At 37.2% G+C, this 22,147-nt stretch overlaps 1 protein-coding gene across 1 annotated transcript in view; it reads left to right on the top strand.

The window, feature by feature from the left end:
- The window catches only part of SPRY1 (sprouty RTK signaling antagonist 1), a 60,406-nt gene extending 38,794 nt beyond the window's left edge, over positions 1-21,612 (top strand). The window contains exon 3 of the transcript XR_006735404.1: positions 21,568-21,612. The gene's annotated coding sequence lies outside the window, so the exon portion shown is untranslated. The remainder of the gene's footprint in view (positions 1-21,567) is intronic.
- Positions 21,613-22,147: the final 535 nt, after the last annotated feature.

The raw sequence follows: 22,147 nt of genomic DNA, 5'->3' as shown, positions 1-22,147 counted from the left end.
TAGCATATGTATATATCACATTTCATTTATCCGTTCATTCATTGATAGACATGTGGGTTGTTTCCACCTTTTGGCTATTGTGAATAATGCTGCTATGAACATGGTTGAACAAATATCTTTTTGAGTTCCTGCTTTCAATTCTTTTGGATATATACTCAGAAGTGAAATGCCTGGGTCATATGGTAAGTTTATGATTAACTTTTTGATGAACTTTCATACTGTTTTCTATAGTGGCTACACCACTTACATTCCTACCAACAGTGCACAAGGGTTCCAATTTCTCCACATCCTCATCAGTACTTGTTATTTTCTATTTTTTTGATAATAGCTTTCATCGTAATGGGTGTGAAGTGGTATCTCCTTTAGAGTTTTGATTTGCTTTTGAAGCTCACAATCTTTAACTATGACACTTTTGTATGTCCTCCTCCATGGCAGGACTTTGCTCCCTGAACTGTCTTTATCTGTTATATCACTTCAGTTCAGAGCATCAGATCCAGTTCACCAGACTCAGAATTTGTCATTCTACCTTTAAACTTCCTTGGCTCGAACAGACTAATGTCTTCTTCACTTTCTGCCAAATCATTCATTGTTTGAAATTCATCTCACCATTGAAATCTTCCCTAAGTAACCCGAGTTAATCCAGAGAGCATTTTATTCCAGTATCCCTTAAGCATTAATGAACAATTAGCATTGGGCTTATCTATATATTCTTTTTTGTGTTTTCCAAGTGGGTTTATCCTACCCACTTTTAGATTATAAACTCCTTGAGGAAATGGATCCTGGGTATTTTTCTGTAACAATCCCATTATACCTATCATCTAGTGATCAGTGTGCCATGGACACTTAATAAAAGTTGTTGACATTTATAATGTATTTCATTATTTTTCTCTTGCAATATTTTCTCATGCTTATGTGGATGTCAAAAGGCAAGTTCCAGTTTCTTTATCTACCTTTCTGCTTCCTACTTCCATGAAATTTCCTCTGTAAAACAGCTTCTCTATGTGTTCTATTGGGACAAAGGTTTAGTTGTCCTCAGAGAAATAGACATTTAAATGCTCTATTTCCTTTCTAGCAGTGTTTCTGGATTGGTTGGCAGATATTTATTCCAAATCCAATTTTTTGCACACAGCCATTTTTAAAAAGACACTTACATTTAGAAACATGAATATCATACTGTGGCCCACCCTGAGCAATCTCAAATCAGCTGGTCTGTTAGCCATACTGTACCCTTCCAGAAAACAAACAAACAAAAAAACCCCAAAAAACCTCTGAAGATGATCAGGCTTCCTGTTCGGTGGATTTTGAATTACTGTAATTAGGATCTCATGTTTGCAGCCACACAGTCAGCAGCGGTCTCTCGGCCCTGCACTTTCTATTTCAGTTGGTAATTACTCAGTAGTAAAAAAAAAAAAATCACAGATGGGGGAGAATTGAGGACATAGTTTACTTGGTGCTGACTCTTTGCGGGGGTGGGGAAGTAGGGTACACTATCTGTCATTCTAGCTTTCCGTAGACCAAAGTAACTAGGCTGAATGTAATAAGGCCCTTTAATTTCCTTGCACCCATTCAAAGGTGCTTCCATACGAACTAGGAAAAGACTCTAGAAGCCAGAGTGATGGGGGAAGGGAGTGGTGAAGTGGAAGTAACTCCAGGGAACGAGGACAGAGGAAGCTGTTAGCACAACGGTATCCCTAAAAACAGATTTTTATAGCCTTTAAAAATTATGTGTGTGTGTGTTTTAACTTAAGGTTAAGGTCAAATAATAATTAAACACCAGTTCCTGGATCGTCTACTTAGTACTTATCAAGAGAGTTTATCTGCAGAGGCCAAAGGCAGTGGGTCCTCTAGTTAGCATTTGCTAAGACATGCCCTTCTATTTGGGAAAAGATTGCTCCCCTCCTACCCTCTCCTTGTTTTTTCTATGCCTGGGAAAGCTGGTCTAATATTATTCAAAAGTTTGAATCCCACAGCCCAGAGTCACTGGCCCCTTTAAAGGGGGCTTTCTCCCTTGTCTTAAAGAACAGACCTCGAGCGGAGCCAGATGGTTCCCGTCTGCTGCCTTGAGTCAATGCACTTCCTCCCACAGACGAGCCCTTTTGCCCTCCTTCCTCCCGGCTCCTCCCCGCTTGGTACCCCCCACCACTGGGCCTCTCTGTTTTGTCGCTAGAAATAATCTTTTATTGCCCAGTTGTTCGGAAGTGACCTTTTGCCCTTGATTAGATAGCACCAGGCTCTATCACCGGATTGCTTTTGAGCTGGCAGTTGCTTTTTTGTGTCGGCTGATCCGGTGTCAGGGAGAACAATGCCAGGCTTTGCAAAATTTTAGTATAGCTCAGGCCTCATGTGGAACAGGTGGGGGTGGGGGCGTTTGGGGTTATATGAAGCAGCCCGATGGATCCTGGTTGCAGAAATATCTTTTCTTTAGTAAACTGAAAGACAAATGGCATATTTTAAAATTCACTTGTATACATGTAACTAACTCCTGTTTAATAACCTCATATTTCAGAGGAATAGGAGATTACTCCAGGATTTCAGACTATATTTAAGTATACAGATATACTATTAAACTGACTTAGTGTATATTCTTACATTGAAATATTAATCAAATGGACTATTGAATTTTTCAGGCAGCAATTTTCCAGAATGTTTCAATTATTCTAAGAAGTGTAATAAACCATATAATAGAGAATGTGTTTAATCACTGAAAGCTAACTCATTTTTTATTTTTAAAATTAGGGAAAATATCTATGACTTGTTTCCTGGGTAAAAATGAAGAAATTTGTGACTCTGTTTCTTTTGTAATAGTTCTCAAATTCTTTTGATTTAAAATTCCCAGGAATATCTTCCAGCACTGGTAGAGTGGGTGAGTTTGAAAGTTTTGTTTTTATACGTTCAATTTCATTTTAGAGGTGAATATTCTGCTATACAGATATAGAAGAACTGGGGGATTCTTTTTAAGGTTTATTAATATATTTTTAACATCTAAAATGTTGAAGTTTTCTAGCCCGCAATCTGAGGGGGGAAAATATCTTTTCTTACCCAATTCCTACCTCCTTAACAGTTCATGCAACCCTAACTTACTTTTTGTTGTAGGTGATTCTTAATGCTAATGGCCACACCGTTTCTTAATTCTTGGCCTCCCAGTTGTGGTGGCTTAAACTGAGTTCCACCTTTCTGCTTTCTTTCAGGTGTTCTGGTCCATTTCTTGTTTGATAGGTTTGTAGTGTTGAGGGATACCCGAGAGTTTGTCAGGACTGTTCTCCAGTGTCACGCAGAGGGACTATATTTGCTACACAATGTGGAAAGTATGTACATTACCCTCCACCACAAAGGAAGTTAAAGATATAAAATGCAGAGTGAGTATTACCAGCTCCATTTTATAGATGAGGCAGCAGGAATTCACAGTCATGTAAATGTTCTAGAAGTATCCAGACCAGCTCTAAGTTTCCCATTGCCTTGTTTCTGTACTTAACACATAACTGCCATGTGAGTTGTAGTTAACTCATGCTAGTTTTGAGCCTGGGCCTTGTAAAATGTATGTAACTCACACGTCTCTTCACCTTGGGAGCGGTGTGAACTATTTTCAAGTTGCATATAACTCACACACAGGAAGCAATAAAAAATAACAAATTTTTCATTATGTGAGAAAGGATCATTTTGTTTTTGAAGTTTTGATTCTATTTTCATAATAAAACACCATGGCCCCAAGGAAAAAAATTTTTTCTAGTGTGGCAGTCAATGTGTTAAGAATGGTTGTTTTCATGAAAATTAAGTGTGTGGATGTCACAAAGGAAAATGGTTGGTGTGTTCTGCATTTTAAAATTTTTTGTTATTTGTGCTTTATTGGTTAAATATATTTCTCTCAAAAAATCAACATGTAGCATGCATAATTTTCCAATAGTAATTTTGAGAATATGTTGGCATATATATGTGTATATGTATGTATATATACATGTATATATTCATGTGTTTTAAAAAAGCAATGAGTATTGTTAATCAATTTTATTAGCAGACAAGGTAAACAGTTTGTCAGATAACTTGCCATTTGGTGAGTTTCCCTGGGTGAGCCTAGGAAATTGGGAAATGATCAAGGAAAGATTGAGGTTGAGATGTCATTTAGTAAAATGAAAACATGCCATACCATTCAAGTGTTTGCAGATTTCTTTTTGTTTCAGTCCATCTCCCTGTTGGCAGGGGTCTTACCTATGTATGTCTCTATAGGGGTGGGGGTAAGTTTGAGTGGCAGCATTTGAGTTTTTTAAAAAAGGCCAGTAAATGCTTCTGAGTTCTTCCATTTAGTTTCTTTAATCAAAGAAGGGGGTCCTCAGTTCTGGCACTGTTCTGAGAATTGGTCAGACAGCATAGATGACAAAGGACGATTTGGAAGTTTCCTTTAGGGCCTTTGGGTGGGTAGCAATGGAAATGCTGGATCTGCTTATCATTGTGGCTTACAGACAACAGGAGACTGGGTCATAGCAGTGCTTATTTTAGTCTGTTTAAACTCCTCCTCTCTGAAATAAAGATACTTGTCTGAAATAAAGATGCTTCTCTTTTTATTTCATGGAGCTATAGAATAATAAATTCTTTGTGAGGAGAATTTAGCTTATATATGAACTTGAAAAAGAGTAGAGAGACTAGGACTCAGGAGACCAACATTCTTCTTTTGGTCATTTCTTAAAGGGGCTAAAAACTTTCCTGTAATTTACATGGTTATTGAGGTAGTGAGTGAGATATATTATATTATAATGATAACAGGATGATGTTTCTGGCAACCACTACCACCACAACAAAAAGACAACAAACAAGTAAGCAAACAAACTATGTAGTTGTGAAGCTCAAATCAACAAACATTATCTTAACTGTTAGCATATTAGTGTAGCAATGCTATAAAATGTTTCAATATATGTTGAAAATGAAAAATATATTCTTTTGTTGCCATGCCCAGAAAGCTGATTTTCTGCATCCTTAGCATAACAATGTCTACTTTTCACTTTTAGAGGGAATAATATGTAAATGCAAAGATAAAATTATACATTTCAATGAAAAAAGTAATATACTAACAAATTATTGATGAGGTTGATATTAAGAAGTATACAGAGGCATGGTAATTAAGGCCACAAAGCTGATTTGATGATTATTGTGTATATAATCACAAAAAATAATTAAAGTAAGCCAAGGTAGATTCTTTTGATTCGGAAGAAAATTAAATATATTCTTAAAAATTGATTGAATATAAAAGGAAGAATTAAAAATAGTCATGGTAAAATATTACATGGCAATGGCTATCTTCAGTTAATTAGCTGGATATTTGTTTTATCATGAAATAATGAAAAATTTGTTGAATCTTATATCTGCCGATATTTCCTCATTTTTAATTTTACTCAGGCCACCTAAAATTTGAGTTTCATTCCCTTTACTGAAATGGGGCTCTCTGAAGTTCCTGGAAATTCTTTTGCAGGTATAATCCCAGATGGCTTAGTCTTTAGCCATCTGACCCTGGTCTCAGGGGTGCTAGGGTCTCTGTGGCTTTTGATATAACTCAGCCCACACACTCACAACACTGTAGTTTCTCCCATCCAAGTACTAACCAGGCCCAGTCGTGCTTAGCTTCTGAGATCAGATGAGATCAGGCACGTTCAGGGTGGTATGGCCATAGACAACACTGTAGTTTCTATAACATGTCAGTGCTGATGACTTCTAAAGCCCAATTCTTGTCCTCATTCCTTTTCCTCTGCTACCCCTCCTTTGTGGTATTCACAAATAAAGTCCACTGCCATCTTAATTCAAAGGACTGAATGTTCCTTCACTACCTTGTCCCTCCAAGGGTTTATATCTTGCTCTGCCCTATGGTACTGCTCATATATTTTACTGATGACAAAAACAAAATATCCCTAAAATGAAACTTATCATCTCCCATAAGAACCTATTCTTACCACTACCATTGTTTATTGGGTGACTTGGCAAAGGGTGTTCAATAACTTGCTGCACAGAGGTAGGGAAAAAAAAACACCGCCAACTTGTCAAATCATAGATGAACCAGCCTCAGAAGACTGTGGAGAACTTTGTAGGTGATAAAACCTAGGGATAGTGAGGGAAAGTGGAGCTTGTTGCAAGCCATGTCCTTTTATTGAATGAAAAGAACATAAGATGGCGGTGCTGGGGAATGTCATGTTAGACTTACTTTGTTCAAGCCCTGGTTGGACCACCGACCTTGTAAAGCTCTCTGAACCTCAGTTTCCTCTTTGTCAAAGCTTTTACCCCCTAACTTTTGTGGTTAGCATGAAAACCCCATGAAGTCCTAAGCAATATAAATAGAAGGTAATTACACTACAGTGATCATGTTGGGGATTTGTGGTTGCTGTAATCACAATGAGAACATACATACCATGGTTGCAGTTAAGTGTTTATTTGCTTGTTCACTTGTTTATTGCCTTTCTCCCCCTTAAGTTGTAAACTCCATTAGGGTAAAGACCATGTTTGTTTTATTAATCATTGTAATCCTGTTATATATTACAGTTTCTGGCCCTGGGAGGCACACGATAAGTGTTTGTTGAATGGATGGATGCATGGAATATGTTAAATAGCTCCAAGAACATTAGCTTTGTGAAGTCCAAGGGACTATCAGAAAGTTCATGCACCATAGCTTATGATCATTAATACTTGTAGGATTTCCCAAAGCTTCACTCCGAGTTTATTTTAGAGACAGTTTTAACAAATCTGGCAATCTAGTATCCCAGGTTACATAACACTGGAGGCTGATAATCAGGCGTTTAGGAAGTAGAAAAACTACTGGAGGAACTCAAACATATGGCAGCCTGGTACCACTTAATACAAATTAAATAGAATGATGTGTTCCTAAAAGCTTTGTGAACTGTGCATATCACGTAAATGCATGGTGCTGTGTACGGGGAAAGCAGCCTACGTGCTCCGGGTCCTGAGGCCACTGTAGTGACATTGTATAGTGATGGATGCTCGTAAGGATATCTCTGAACCATCAAGAAAATTAAATTGTGTTCAGTTTCCATAACAAGATAAGGAAATGTGTATTAATAGTTCATTTTAGGTTTAGAAAGATTTCTCTCAAAAAGTGGTCAAAATATATAAAATTGAAATACCTTATTTCTGATAATACTAGATAAATGAAGTATTATTTTATTCACTAAACCAAAGACCTTTAAAGCAGTATCCTAATCAACCAAGTGCTAAAAGTTAGGAAGTTACAGTTGCGATATATTAAAACATCCTTAAGGCCTATGTATGTAGATGCTGAATAAATTAGAACTACAGTACTATATTAAAAGAATGAACCATTTTACTAAGTCGAGCTGGTCAGCTCCTATGTTGGCCTAAATTAGTGAGGTTTTATTTTTGCCACAATATTATATCCCCTTTGCATCTGGATTATGTCATAAATAATAAGCATTTAAGATGTTAAATATATTTTGGTGGTGCTAGGTAGCTGGATTTACATTGTCACAGGGAGAATGGGGTTGGGATTTTATTTTTATATTTTTAGTCTGATATTCACAAGTGACAAATTTTGAGAACTTAAAGTTGATTTTCAATTTCATTTGATATCAAAAAATACTTATTGACCACCCTGTACGAACTGGCCCTGGAGACAGATGATGAGTCAGGCAATATCCCCTCTCAAGGAGCAAATGGTTTCCATATTCTCAAATGGGGACAAACCCTGTCTGAATCCATGAACTTTAAAGTCTAGTGATGTTTGCAGAAGAGAATGACAGTAGTTACTATTAGTTTTAGTTAGCAAAGAATGATAAAAGATTCAAAACCCATAACCCCAAATAAGTGAATTTGAGTTGTGAAGCATGTCATGTTAATTGTTAAACATAGAGGAGGAACACTGATCTTTTAGAAAATATTTCAATTCTATGTGTTGGTTTTTTTCCCTTGATTATGTTGAATTATAATGACTTTTTTTTTTAATAAGGAAATGTTTAGTTGGGTAGAAATAATTAAGATGAAAGTAATTATAGAAATAAGACATTTTCATCAAGTCAGTTTTTATACACACTTATTTTGTGTAGTTAATTTTCATTTTCCTTTGTTTTAAAATCTTCAAGGTAGGTAAATTCAAAGTAGGTGAAACTTTTTTGAAGGTCTTAAAAAGTAAGCAAATTCTAAATCTTTTCATCAGTTAAGTTTTGATGTCCTGGGTTATTCTAATCCCCTTAAATCAGCCAAGAACATAATAAAACCATTCAGACTGGAACAAACTGTGTCTGATTAAATGATAATTTCCTAAATTGAAAAAAAAGTTTTGCTACATCAGATAGTAGTCGATATCCACGGCTCATGATCAGATAGAGAAACTCACACATAAACGCCATTCCGGGAGCGTTGCCAGTACTGCTGTCATCACTGGTAGCTGGAAAAAGGCATGATTAAAAGATTTGCTTGTAGTGTTGCTCATCATTAGTAAGTTGTATAACTGGTGAGTAGACATAAACAGACACAACTCTCTGATATTGTCTCCCTCCTCCATTCTGGGCATCCTTCATCTCTCTTCGGCTCTCCTCAGAGGTGTGCTGTTCTGCTGGAGCTGGCAGTGCAACCTTTGCAGTTGTCGTGCATTTTTGGATGCTTGATTGGATTGGAGCCCATCCCCCCTCCACAACCATCTGTGCTAAAACAAACAAGAGCTTACTTCTAGCCCACGTCACAATCTTCAGTTGTCTTCATCTAAAATTTATAATATATGTGTTATAAAGTCATAAAGTTTCAGCAATAAGGTAGATGGAGCAGCAAAGATGACCACAATGAGAAGGTCAGGTCAACTGATAATGACAAATGTTGCCCCCACAGAAGGTAGTAGAATACAGGAATATGTTATGAATAAATGCAAGGGAAAGGCCCATAAAAAGGAAAATGGCCTTATTAAACAATGGGAATGAAGAAATTGTGGTGACTTTAGAATGGCAAAATAAAGAATGACTTTTTTTTTTAAAGGCATCTTAATGAAAATGAAAACAAAAGCTTATTGAAGAAAATAGGGAAAAAGTTAAATGAGCACACTAAAGAAGGAATCCAGTTTCTACACAGCCTAGAGGGTGAGGAATGAGCTGATGAACCATTCATGGCTACATGTAAAATGCTGTGTGACGCACCAGGGAACTGCTGTTAGTCACAAAAGGGAAATGATGGTACATCTTTCAGGCTCTGAGGGCCCCCCTGAAGCCCATTAGCTGTGTGCCAGGCTCCCTTGTGGGAGGCAGTAGGCAAACCTATTTAGAATCATTTTGTTGCTTTGAGAAATTAGCCCCCGTGGGACAAGGAATTCCTGCTCCCCCGAGGCACCCGGAGCTATACAAGAAGATGTTGTGTGGCAGTGTTCGGCCCTTGCGTATCTACTTCTAATTTTGCTTTCTGACATGCAAGGCCTTCAGGACACTTCTCTGAGTCCACCGAAAATCTATGTTGATAGGAGATCTGAAAGGAGTTAAATAAGTCTATTATAAATCTAATAAAAGATTCAGTAGCTCAGTTTTCTTCCTCAGCAAAATAATGCAACCAATATGAGGAGAACATTTTCTACATCTTAACTTCTGTTTTGTTTTGTTTTTCTAACATCAAAAAGGTCAAAATCTTTTTCAGAATACCATGACCTATTGCACCTCTATATAATGCACATAAATTAAGGATAAGGAATAAAGTTAGAAAGACTGTGCTTAGGATTGCACAAGTGCAGGTTTGAGGCCAGTCTCTACCACTGGCAGGGGACAATATCTACTTCCAGTATCACCCTGAGACCTAAGCCACAAGGCCTTATGCTGGTGCACTGCCCCTCCCTGCCACAGAGGATCCAAGTCTGCCTTTTCTCTGGCCTCATCTCTCCTATAGTGCTGGGGGTCTACAGGTCCAAGAAGACATGGCCACCCTCCCAGAGCCTGTGCCTCCTCCATGTTCTGGGTACCGTGGACTCCAGAATTCTGGACCTAAAACAGCAGGGCCTGCTTTCAGGGCCAGTACAGGACTGTGTCTCAGGTCTGTCTTCACAGCGTAGACCATGGTGCCATAATACTGCCACTGAAAGGGTCAGCAAAGGGGATGGAAATGAGATGGAGCAGGACTTGGAGGGCTATGGTGTTCCCATGCATGGAAATGCCGGTGGCACGGGACAGAGCTGCATGTGGGAAAGTAAGTGCCCTCCATTTGTGCACTGGCTCCTGCCTGCAGATGCTGGAAGCACACCTGCACATCTAAGAAAGTTATTCTTGTGTTTAAATAAGCTAATGTATGTAAAGTGCTCTGCATAGAGATTGGGAGATTGTGGGCATTCAGTATGCTTTTGTTCTGGGCTGGTTTCTGTTTTAAATTAAACCCAACTTAGCCTCTTCTAAATTTCCATGAAAAACCTGTACCCAGAGGCCCAAAATAAAATGAAACCTCTTTAGCAATACTCAAAAATAAGACTAATAGCCATCTTATTGCCAGAATCTGGGAGGAATTTATAAACACTACAAAACCTTTAGAGCAAAAAAAGAATCAAATTGGTGTTTGGGGTCATTTCACAGTGATAAAAAGTACTGCCCATGCCATGGAAAAAAAATTCATAAACATGAATAAACTGAATCATATAGGTATTATAATAACAGGAGTCAAAATCAGTATATAAAGTAAAAAATACTGGAAATAAAGAGTGGACACAATAAAATTGTGGAATATTGATCTAATATACCTTTTTTTAGCTTTTGATAAATCAAGTAGGTAACATATAGACATAGAAAATTTGAATATAATTGAGTTTACAGTTAATTATCAGAGTTTGTATAATGCAGAGAACACACTTTTTAAGTGTTTGTGAAATATTTTCAGAAATTTATTATACTGAGAAAAGAAAATCTCAATATGTTCTTCCCAAGTAGAAAGGGAATAGGCCATATCACCTGAACTCAATGTCATAAAACTAAAAATTAAATACAAAACATAAAGCAAATGATTAATTGTCCTGGCAATTAAATACCATATATTCATGAAATGGATACATTTCTGATTTTTTTTTTTTTTTTTTAGATAGAGACAGGATCTCACTCTGTAGTCCAGGCTGGTCTTGAACTCCTGGCCTTAAGTGATCATCCCACCTCGGCCTCCCAAAGTGCTGGGATTATAGTGTGAGCCCCTGCAGCCAGCTTTATTTTCAGATGCATCTCAACTTCAGAGTTGTAAATGTGCAAAACAGTGTGTTTGAAAATTAATGAAATGCTTCAACTTCTGGTAGAAAGAAAATGAAAAATTTACCAATTATTACAAAAAGAAACAAAAACACTGTTAGGATAGTCTTAAACTGATTTTCTTTTAAAGAAGAAAGAAAATAAATGAACTAAATATTTTATTCAAGAATTATTTTATTTTGAGACAAGGTCTTGCTCTGTCATCCAGACTGGAGTGCAGTGGCCCAATCATAGCTCATTGTAACCTTGAACTCCTGGGATCAAGTGATCCTCCTATATCAGCCTCCCAAGTAGCTAGGGATACAGGTGTGTACCACCACACCCCAGCTGATTTTTAAAAAACTTTTTTGGAGGGATGGGTTCTCACTACTTTGCCCAAACTGATCTCAAACTTCTGGCCTCAAGTGCTGGGATTATAGACATGAGCCACTGTGCCTGGCCAGTAAATTTATTTTTGAAGAAAGAAAAATATTTTTCATAAATTTAGTATGGCTTAAACGTGCGGTGTTTATAAAGTCTGTAGTAGTGTACGCTAATGTCCTGGGCCTTCACATTCACTCACTGCTCACTCACTCACTCACCAAGAGCAACTTTGGGTCCTGCAAGCTCCATTTGTGGTGAGCGCCCTATACAGGTGTACCACTTCTTTATCTTTTATACCATATTTTTACTGTACCTTTTCTATGTTTAGATTTGTTTCTATATACACAGTTACCTTTGTGTTACAGTTGCCTACAGTATTCAGTACAGTAACATGCTGTAAAAATGTGTAGACTAGAAGCAATAGGCCATAACATATAGCCTACATGTGTCATAGGTTTGTGTAAGTACACCCTATGATGTTTTCTTAGAACATGTCCACGTCGTTAGGTAATACATGACTATATTACATTTAATTGTAAGACTACAATGTGGGAAAGCATGTTCCAGGCTAAATGCAGCCAAACTTTATGGTGCTGCTTCAGTTTGTAGAAGCTGTATCTCAATATGGGGTCCCTAGGTGCTAATTTAGGTATTTATAAGCATCCTTCAATTTATTTGAATAATTTCAAATAACATAATGGAATCATACATTTCCTATGAGAAGTTTGCTTTTTCTGTTTTGTTTTTCCTGCTATTGTTTTTGGTTGTCTTATACCAGACACTCTGGCAGCTCTGTGTGACTTTGATTAATAAAAGACCATAAATTACATCATTTCAGTTTGATAGACAATTTTAAAACCAGGGCAGGTGAGATGGCTCCGCCTGTAATCCCAGCACTTTGGGAGGTTGAGGTGGAAGGATTGCTTGAGGACAGGTGTTTGAGATCAGCCTGGGCAACATAGCGAGACTCTGTCTCTGCAAAAAATTAAAAAAAAAATTAGGGTGGCATGATGGCATGTGCCTGTAGTTCCAGCTACTTGGGAGGCTGAGACAGGAGGATGGTTTGAGCCCCAAAGTTGGAGGTTACATTGAGCTATGATTGCACCACTGCACTCCAGCCTGGGTGACAGAGTGAGACGTTGCCTGAAAACAAAACAAAGAAACAAACCTGTGGTCACTGGAGAAGAGTGGAATTTGGACCTACTAACTCCAACGCAACCCTCATGTCCCACCATATCATTTCAGGACAGTTCTTCACTTAAAGAGTTTTAGTTTCTCTATGGTATTAATAGAATTGGTTTTTTTTCATAGTCAATGTTCAAGAACCTTCACAAACAATTTGCATATAGGTGACCCTTCCTTCATATATATATAATATATATTAAAATCTGAATCTACACAGCAGATTTTTCTTGGACTTCTTTGAGTGACTATATCCATGTAGGCCTCTAGATTTTCTTATTCCTCCCCAAATTCTTTATGTTGGGGATAAACCTGTGTTGGTCTGGCTTACTTGGGGAACATTGTTAATGGGCATACATGCCTAAATTGTACCAATGAAGGGCACAAGTTCTTGGAGCTGGAAGGCTCATGAATTCTCAGAATCATGCGATGAGTTCAGTGGGCAATCTCCTTTTTGGTGAACAATCTGGAAATCTTCAGTAGGTATTGGTGGATGTCAAAGCTGCCTGTGACAGATTTCCTTTTCCAGATGCCTCCAAATTTGACTTTGGTATTAGATGCCTTGATCAGCTACCTTTAAATATGAAATGAAAAATCAGGAGAAAAAATGTTATCATTATTCTGTTATCAATTATGCAGGACACAGATGGGATGATTTGCAAGCAGAAATGGGGATGATAGTGATTTGGGATGAAATTTTTAAAAATAAACCAGGGTTTGAACACAACATAATCAAAGTTTCCGAATCTTTATGTCATTTCCTCCATCAACTCCATCTTTGCTTTTCTTCCTATGACAAAATAATGAACAAACCCTTAAAATAATAAACAAGTAACAGAAAAAATTTCTCAAGTGAACTTTTTGACTCCTGTTTGTTGTTATTGTTGGACTCTGTTTTTAATAGTTGCTTTTTTGAGCTTTTAAGGAAACAATTCATAGAAATTTATCATTTTTCTCTTAAATCAGTCCTAAAGTGTGTCTGTGTGTGCGTGTGTGTGTGTGAAAAATGTCCCTAGGATCAGCTCTATTTGCATTGGTATTTCCAGTGGAAATGTCAAGTGTGACCTTTTTCTTGTTTGGGTGTCTAATCCTATTTTAAAACCCTGTCACGCCCCTGCAGAGGGTCAGCGCCCTCATGAATAGAACTTCTGCACCTGCTCCCCCTTTCTTCTCCTCTTGTTCCCCTCTGAGTAGGACTGGAGGATGTTCCGGATGGCAAACAAAACAATAGTATGCTTCAATGACTGCAGTGACAGAAAATAATTCCAGACTTGGGGGAATTTGGTAGAATAAATTTTGAAACCATGAGAAAATAAACACAAAAATAAGCAAACTTGAAAAGAGGAGGAAAAAAAAACGTGCAGGAACACTGCATTTCATTGCTGCAAATATCAGGGCTAACACACCCTTGAACTTTTCAATTGATGAGATAGAATCTCTGGGAAAAAAAGATCAGCTCTAGCAAATACAGGATGCTGAAATCAGTGTCATTGACATTTCACTTATAAAAAAAAATTATTAACATAAAAAAATTGTGGGAAATATAACTGGGGAAGTCCAGATCACCTTAGTAACTGAACTCGATTTCCTCATTTCCCAAAGTAGAATTTTGAGTAATTATACTTATTGGAACTGAATTAAGCAGTAAATGAATGTAGACAATGTAAGTAGTAAAGGAATTGTATTTTCATACTCATTATCATTTAAAGATAATGTTCTGTAAAAATCAGCTCTGTTTGTTAGTGCTTTGGTTGAATTATAATTTCCAATCACAGGGATTATTAGAGAATGAAAGAATTTTGTATTAGAACATAACCAAATTTAAATATGTAGTTTGTCTCTATTTTATGTTTGTTTTAAAGTTAACCATAGGTGAAAAAGCCAAATTCACACTGAAACTGCTAAAATGACAAATCTCAATATCTACAGTTTTGCCTGACAGATTTGACCACACAATCCCTAAGGGAACAATCTTTCCCAGCCATATTAATATTCGCACTGTTTGTCTAAATCATGCTAACAACTTCTTTTTCTTATGAAATAAATCCTTCATGGTGTTTCCTCAGATTGTAATCCAAGTGAATTTTCTCCTTTACTTTGTACCATACTCCAAAATCCGGTTTAGGATGTAGCTCTTCAATAAATGTATCTCTGCTTTTCCCTTATCAGCTTATTAGTATCTTGACCTCCCAATAGTTTCCTAACTGGTTTCCTTGCTTGCAGCCTCCCATCTCCAACCGGGTCATTCTGCATGCCACCACAGGAGTAACTTTCCTAAGAGAGTGTACGACACTCTTCAAGTACCTCCAAACCCAGAGGTTAAATATAATAGTGTAATTGATTTCACAAGACGTAATCAAACTAGTTAGAAGGAAAGGGGTAGAGATGGGGAGTGCTAGGATTCAGAAAGCTTCAGAGAGCACTGGAAGTGGGAATGACCTAGAATTGGGATGAGGTGGGGCTTGAAACAAGTCTTGAAGAAATGGGAGCATTGGACAGGAAGAAAAGGCAAGGAAGCACGCGTCCTCTTGTAGGGAACAGTGACCAAGACATGAAAGTGTTAGAGCCTGGGTAATACAGCAGTTTGGCAAGGAGTGTGGGAGGAGACGAATCTGAAAAGTAGGTTAGGTTTTGCTCGTGGCTGGCCATAATTATCAGTTTATAAATCTCTGCCCTTTAGATTTTGGGAAGCCATGGAGGATGTTTGGGCAGCGTAATGATATTATCATCTAGAAAGACTCACTTACTGGAAATGTACAGGCTAGACTGGGTGGGGATAGAATATCTGAGGCAGAGAAACTGGTTAGAAGACAGTTGCTGAAATGTAGGTGTGTAAAGTTCTTTATTAGGGTGCAGGCAAAGAGAAAAGTGGAGACAGATATGAGAGACTCTGGAAAGGAAGTACTTAGAGGGTTTGGATTAAATGTGTATGTAGAGGAGGATTAAAAAAAATGACTCTAGGATTTCAAGTTTGATGACTAGGAGAAACAGAGCAGCCAGGAGAAGCATCTGGGATTTTGTGTGCATGTAATGAAACTTTAGATGTGGTGTTTGTCACTTATGGGTTTGGGATGCAGGATTTGAGTTCCAGAGAGAGCCCAGGCTAGAAAGGTACATTTGGGAATCATATTAATTGAGTGCTAGTTGAAGCCTTGAAAATGAATAAGATCACTCAACAGGAACTAGATTTTGGATAGTACTCATATTTATGAGATGGGAAAGAAAAGGAGAAAGCAAGGAAAGAGATGAGAGTTAGGAGGGACCCAGGTGAGGACCATCGTAGAAAAGCAAAGGAGGAGAGAGAGTGGCAGAAGGGGGGAGGACATAAGCAAAGACGAAAATCTACAAAGACGTTCACAGCAAAGAAAATGCAGCCCGAGAATCGGAGGATCGCCTGCCGTCTTTGTGAACTGCAAGGCGAAAGTTGGCTTTTGAAAGTGGCCTGAAGCCACATTACAAATGATTTAGGAAAGAATGTGTGGTGTGAAAGCAGAGGCGCCAATCATAAAAACGTGCGAACTTCTGTGATGAATGGAAGGAGACAAATGGGCTGGGCAGGGTACCCGGCTCATGTGAAGAACATCTGCGGGACAGGCACGCTGTGTTTGAAGGCGGAGGATCGAAAGCCAAGAGAAGTGAAGGACTGAAGGTGTTGGGGGCGAAAGCAGGGATGAATGAATGACTGTTTCCTGACCATGAGTAACTGAATGAACGTGACGTTTGAGGTGACTACTGAGATTTGGCAAGACGCCCTGGAAGGTCTGTGCGTGCATCTGTGTGTGTGTGTGTGTGTGTGCGTGCGTGTGCAGGAGACTGAGATCGTAGCTCTTCTGGGTAAATCACAGTGGAATGTTCAGTGGTGGGTGGAGCAGGTTGACTAAGCTTGGAAGGGCTAAAGTGTTCATTTGTGCCCCCAGATGCCAGTTCTCAGTGCCTGTGACAATAGCAAATTTGATGTGTTCTCAGGCTGCAAACAGAATCCGAGTGAGTGGACTCTAGGAGGCAGAAGTTTCATTTTTAGGTGGTTTTGTCTTTTGGGCATGAAAAGGTGGAAGGACAAAAAATCTTACTGCATCCTATGTGTACCCCACCGTGGGGTGGTCGTCTGTTTCCTTGCCGGTCTGATCTCCCCCATCTACTGCGAGCTCCTCAAAGCCTAGGCCACTCGTCTCTGAATCAGAATACCTTAAATGTTCCTGGCACCTAATAAGCAACCAGTATTGCCTGCTGAATGAATTAGGGAGGGCATGAGGGGGTTAGCTCTGGAGAGGAGGGGAGTTCTGCCTTCCTGAAGGCAGGAGAAGGAGAGAGGGATATAGAGAAGTAATTTTAAAAGCTTACATCAAAGGAAGAGGCTAGCCATAAAGATGATTTCCATTTCTTTAGTAAAGTGGTATCCAAGAGGATTTTCTGATGGGAGAGGTGGCAGGGCCTGAAGAAAGCTGTCAGGGGGTCTTCTGTGAGCAAGGTGCTGAGGAGGCACTTTACATATGCTGCCTTTAGACCCAGTGGCACGGTGATGTCGTTATGATTATTCTCATTTTCTGATAAGGAAACTGAAGCTGAAATAGTCACACACTTACTTATAAGCTCATATTAAAATCCGAGTCCCTCGACTGCAAAACCTCTGCTTCCTTCCATACGCTTCCTTATTGGAGTGGTTGGAGGAAGTGTATAAAGGAAAGGAATCCAGAGATGAAGAAAAATATTATTTGGCAGTGGCAAGGGTCTATAGGGATGAGTGAACTTGATCTTGTTAAAACTAAAGGCAGTAAGTTTCTTGGTTTCTATTTATTATTCTACTCACAATTTTGAGGAGAACAGAGGAAGCAAAGGCTGTGGAAATCCAGGCTTTGTACCTGATAAGCTAGAGGAAGTTTAAGTGAGGAGGGTTTAACCAAGGACAATTGTGTGGAAGGGGCTATTCATTAATTATTTCGGGTTGTTAAATCTAGTCTTTTTAACAAGATTGGAAGCCTCCGAAATGTTTCCTCGTTGTGACTTACGAAGTATTAAGGACTGATTCAACACTCAGTAACAGCTTACGGAATGGTCAACACCAAACAATGTGGAAATTGTTACTAAAATGGAGATTTGTGCTAACTAAAGCCAACATTGCTTTGGAACTGTGCACTTTGCCCATTAAGATGCTCTTAAGCCAACTGAGGATTTGATTAATAATAATAATAAAGTTCTTTGTTAAGGAAAATCTGGCTGAATAGACGTGCCTGGATCAGACTAACTGCATGGAATCAAATAGATAGTCAATCTTTGGTGAAACAAGACTTGCAGCAAATTCATTAGCTTATTTTGTGACACTCTAGGAAAGAAGATAATAATGAGTATTTTTGATAAGTAATAGTAAGTATTACTTATTTGTGCAGGCAGTGTTCTAAGTACTTCATATGCACTAGTGTATTTAATCCTCATTAAGTAGTATAAATAGTATATTATCATGGTTCCCATTGTACAGATGAGGAAACTGAGACCAAAAAAAAAGTTAAGTAGCATGGCTGAGATACATAGCAAATTAGTGGCAAATTTAGAATTTAAACCTGATGGTCAGCTCCTACATCCACATTCCTAACTACTTTGCCATTTTCCAAGTTATGACGTTTTCTATTTTATTTCCCATTTTACGGTACAGGCAGCTTCTTTGTGTCTGACGAGAAACATGAGTAACTTTTAACAAATCTGAAGTGCGTCCTTCCTTTGCTCAACATCTGTCCTGTCAATTGTGTGCAGAAGGAAATGCTCTTTCTTACTCATCTGTGTGACATTTGTATCTCAATGGTTCTTTGGCAAAAATGTTCAAAACCCAAAGAAAACTTCTACGACAAAGGCTGCCTTCGGCTGTCCTTCCATAAACAACAGCAAGGCCAAGTCTGTGCGTTCTCAGATTCTTCCTTTCTCAGTTTTGACCCGTTTCCTCTCATTTGGGTTTAGAAATGGTATTTTTGAAATCTTTAAAAAAGGAATTTAATCTGCTGACCATTGTAAAATAATTATTTATCAAAAGAATAATGAAGCATGCCATGTTTACACAGGACTTAAATTGGAGAGATCTTACAGTTGGATTATCTTTACATTTGTATACCCAGAGGACTGAAGATATGCTGGAATAGTTCTGAAAGAGCGATGCTATCTTATGTTTATTTTCTTACATCAATAAATAGAAACCAAGAAATAACTCTTCTTGGCTTCTTCCTGTCTTAAATGTATTATTCAGAGATGACTAATAGAAACTTAGATTGAGTTTTGAACGTTAATGTAAATTTTGTGCTTTGTCCTTGCAGTTTGAAAGTTTGCCTTTATAGACTGGACTGTAGGATGCATAACATTAATACAAATTTGTGTTAAAGAATAATTATCTAAGACTTTTTAAAGCTATAGCTTAAATTCTTACCAAATGCTCTTAAATACCTCAGCCAGCGTTTAAAATTCAGTTCATTCTAATTAAAGGAAACTGATTTTAATTGTTCACACTAGCTTACAGAATGATTCATACATATAACAAAGTTATTTACAGTTGGAATTTGCTTGTTGAGTTCCAAAGCAGAGCATTGTGTCTGACATATATAAGGATTAAGTCAGCTCTTATCTACTTAAGAATTTGTAATACACATGAAATTAAATTCTATTGGCCAGATTGTTGCCCAACAAAAAAGTATCTTTTATTATCAAAGCCTTTTAAAATTTCTTCTTTGTTTGTTTTGTATGGCTAAGTTTGTGCCCTTACACAGAATAGCGCAGGACAGATCCTCTTCACAATACAAACATACCAGCCCCAGTATGCCCCCATGTGCACATATGTTGCTGTACTCCCAAGAGGTACATGTACACATGCATAATTCTCTCATTCTACATCATTAACACATATGTTTATAGTTTCTATTTGCCCATATACTTATAATCTCAAAGTATGATCAATAAACAGCTATATGGTAAATTTTGTAATAAGCATTGTCAAATTTAACATGTATTTAAAATTTTTGTTTTAAAATTTCTAAAAATACAAAATGTTTGACAAACAGTGCTAAGTAATAGATGGATAAAATAAATATTAAGTTGCCTGACAAGTAGGAATCTTCCACCCCAATTTCTGAATTTTATGCTAGACTGATTTTAAACATATGTGGTTATAAGCTTATCAGATTTCCAAAAATGAACCTTCTATAAAAATCACACTGGGCCCCTCAGCTGTGTTTTCTTCCATTATTTATAGACAAATTGAAAGCAAATGTTTTTTTTTAAAAAATACAATGAACTGAAAACAGCTGTCAGGATGCACTTTTTCTTGTCTGTAATACTGAAGCGTAGTAAACCAGAGCTTAAGTCTCTCAAAATCATGCATTATAATAAAAATAATAATCATATTTAATGGTAGTTTTAGCATTAATTCAGAAGTATAAGTGTTAATATTTGCTGCAGTAGGATCCAAATGGCTCATTTAATTCAGCAAAGGTTATGATTAGAGCAAGTGACGTGGGACAAAATCCATATTTCATTCTGGAGTGTCTTAATTGCAAATATATTTCACAAAGAGGAGACTTTTTGAAAATTCATATGAAGTGTTTTAATGAATATTATAAAGATGATTCTGGACATTTCCCTCTATAGCTACTGAAGCCTAGAGTGAATGCACAACTATAATATAAGACCACAGAAAAGATAGTGAGCAGAAAAGCTCAAAAAATATATGCACAAAATGTTGGATGGCTTATCTATTCTAAACATTTCTTTTATTTAATAATAACATTTTCCTTAATTTGACAAAAGCATATTAAATTAACAGGAGCTTATTTTAAAATAACATGAACATTTAGTCCACAAAGACACTATGAATTTTTTTTAACTTAAAAAATATCGTCCTTTCTAGATGTGATAACTTGAGAAGGATGTAACATCACTTATATAGAATTCATGCCAAGAATGCACAATCTGAGTTTAATCATAAGGAAACGTCAGATAACTCTAAAGGAGAAACATTCCATTTAAAAGAGAGAATAAATTCTTTAAAAATGCTAATGTCATAAAAGACAGAGAAAAGCTAAGGGAATTTTCAAAATTAAAGGACACTAAAGAGATGTGACAACCAAATGCAATAGCTGCTCTTAGACTGGATTTAATTCTGGAGGAAAAAATGTTATAAAAGACATCATTAGGTCAAGTGACAGATTTGGAATACAGATGGTAGATTAGATAGAAGTATTGCATCAATGTTAAATTTACTGAAGTTGATAATTGCACTGTGGTTATGTAAGAGAATATCCTTATTCTTAGGAAATACACACTGAAGCATCTGGGGTAAAGGGCTACAATCTATGCAACTTGGTCTCAAATGGTTCAGAATGATAAAGAAAATGGGGCAAAATGTTAACAGTAAGATAATATGGGTAAAAGGCCTATGGGTGTTCTTTGTACTGTTGCAACTTTTCTATAAGTCTGAATTTATGTCCCAATAATAATAAAATCTGAATTTATTTTCTATAAGTCTCAATTTATTTCCAAATTAAAAAAAAAATCACCTTACTTGAGAAAGAACTATTTCTGGGGACCATGAACTCTTCTTTGATAAATACTGTTGTAGAAATACCATACCTGCAATCACTAGGTATTATTAAATATTTGTTGAATGAATCCCTGACTGAATGAAAGAATACAGTTGACATGTTGAATTACTTCAGATTTGGTTTCAAATTCTGTGGTAATTGATATGAAAACATAAGCAAAGTCATTGACTCAGTCTTTTAGTGACCAAAGAGTTGAATATACTATATACCTTATTTTGTTGTCCTACAAGTTTCAAAGGATTTTTCTTTTGTAGTCTCACTTAGCTGGTCATCAGTCTTGAAAGAGTCGAGTAGCCTGCAAATTCCTCTCCAGAGGTATGTGTACATTTTTTTTCTTATGATCACACTTTCTTTACAGTTTTATCCAAGTGTTTGCCTATAACATATTTCATGAGAGCAAATTTTTAAATTACTTCGGAATTGCCAACTGAGGAACCCAAAGTCCTTCAGTGAACTCTCTCTTCTCCTAAAAAAATATAGATAGTTTTGTTCCCATTACAAGATATAGGAAATGAAGGGTCTCCTCTTTCTCCCTAGCTTCCTGTTTATCTTTGTGTCACCTCTTGCTCCATGCTCAGCTAGTTCCATCTCATTTCTTTCCTATTTTTTTTTCTTATTTGTGATAGAACTGGTTTAAAGATTCAAGTACATTTGAGAAGTTTTTTTGTTTCTATAAAATCAGCTTATAATTAATGATGAAAGGGCTGTGAAGAGGAAAAAGTTGTTGGTCTTGACCATGCAATTTAATTTTTTTTAACATGACCAGACAGGCAGACCATTATGACATGATCTCTTTTAAGACTTGCTATGCAAAATATGCTCCAGCAGTGCCAG

Source organism: Lemur catta, chromosome 5 (assembly GCF_020740605.2).
Source record: "Lemur catta isolate mLemCat1 chromosome 5, mLemCat1.pri, whole genome shotgun sequence".
NCBI lineage: Eukaryota > Metazoa > Chordata > Mammalia > Primates > Lemuridae > Lemur > Lemur catta.
The sequence above is the reverse complement of the archived record's forward strand: the minus strand, read 5'-3'. Positions and strand labels throughout refer to the sequence as shown.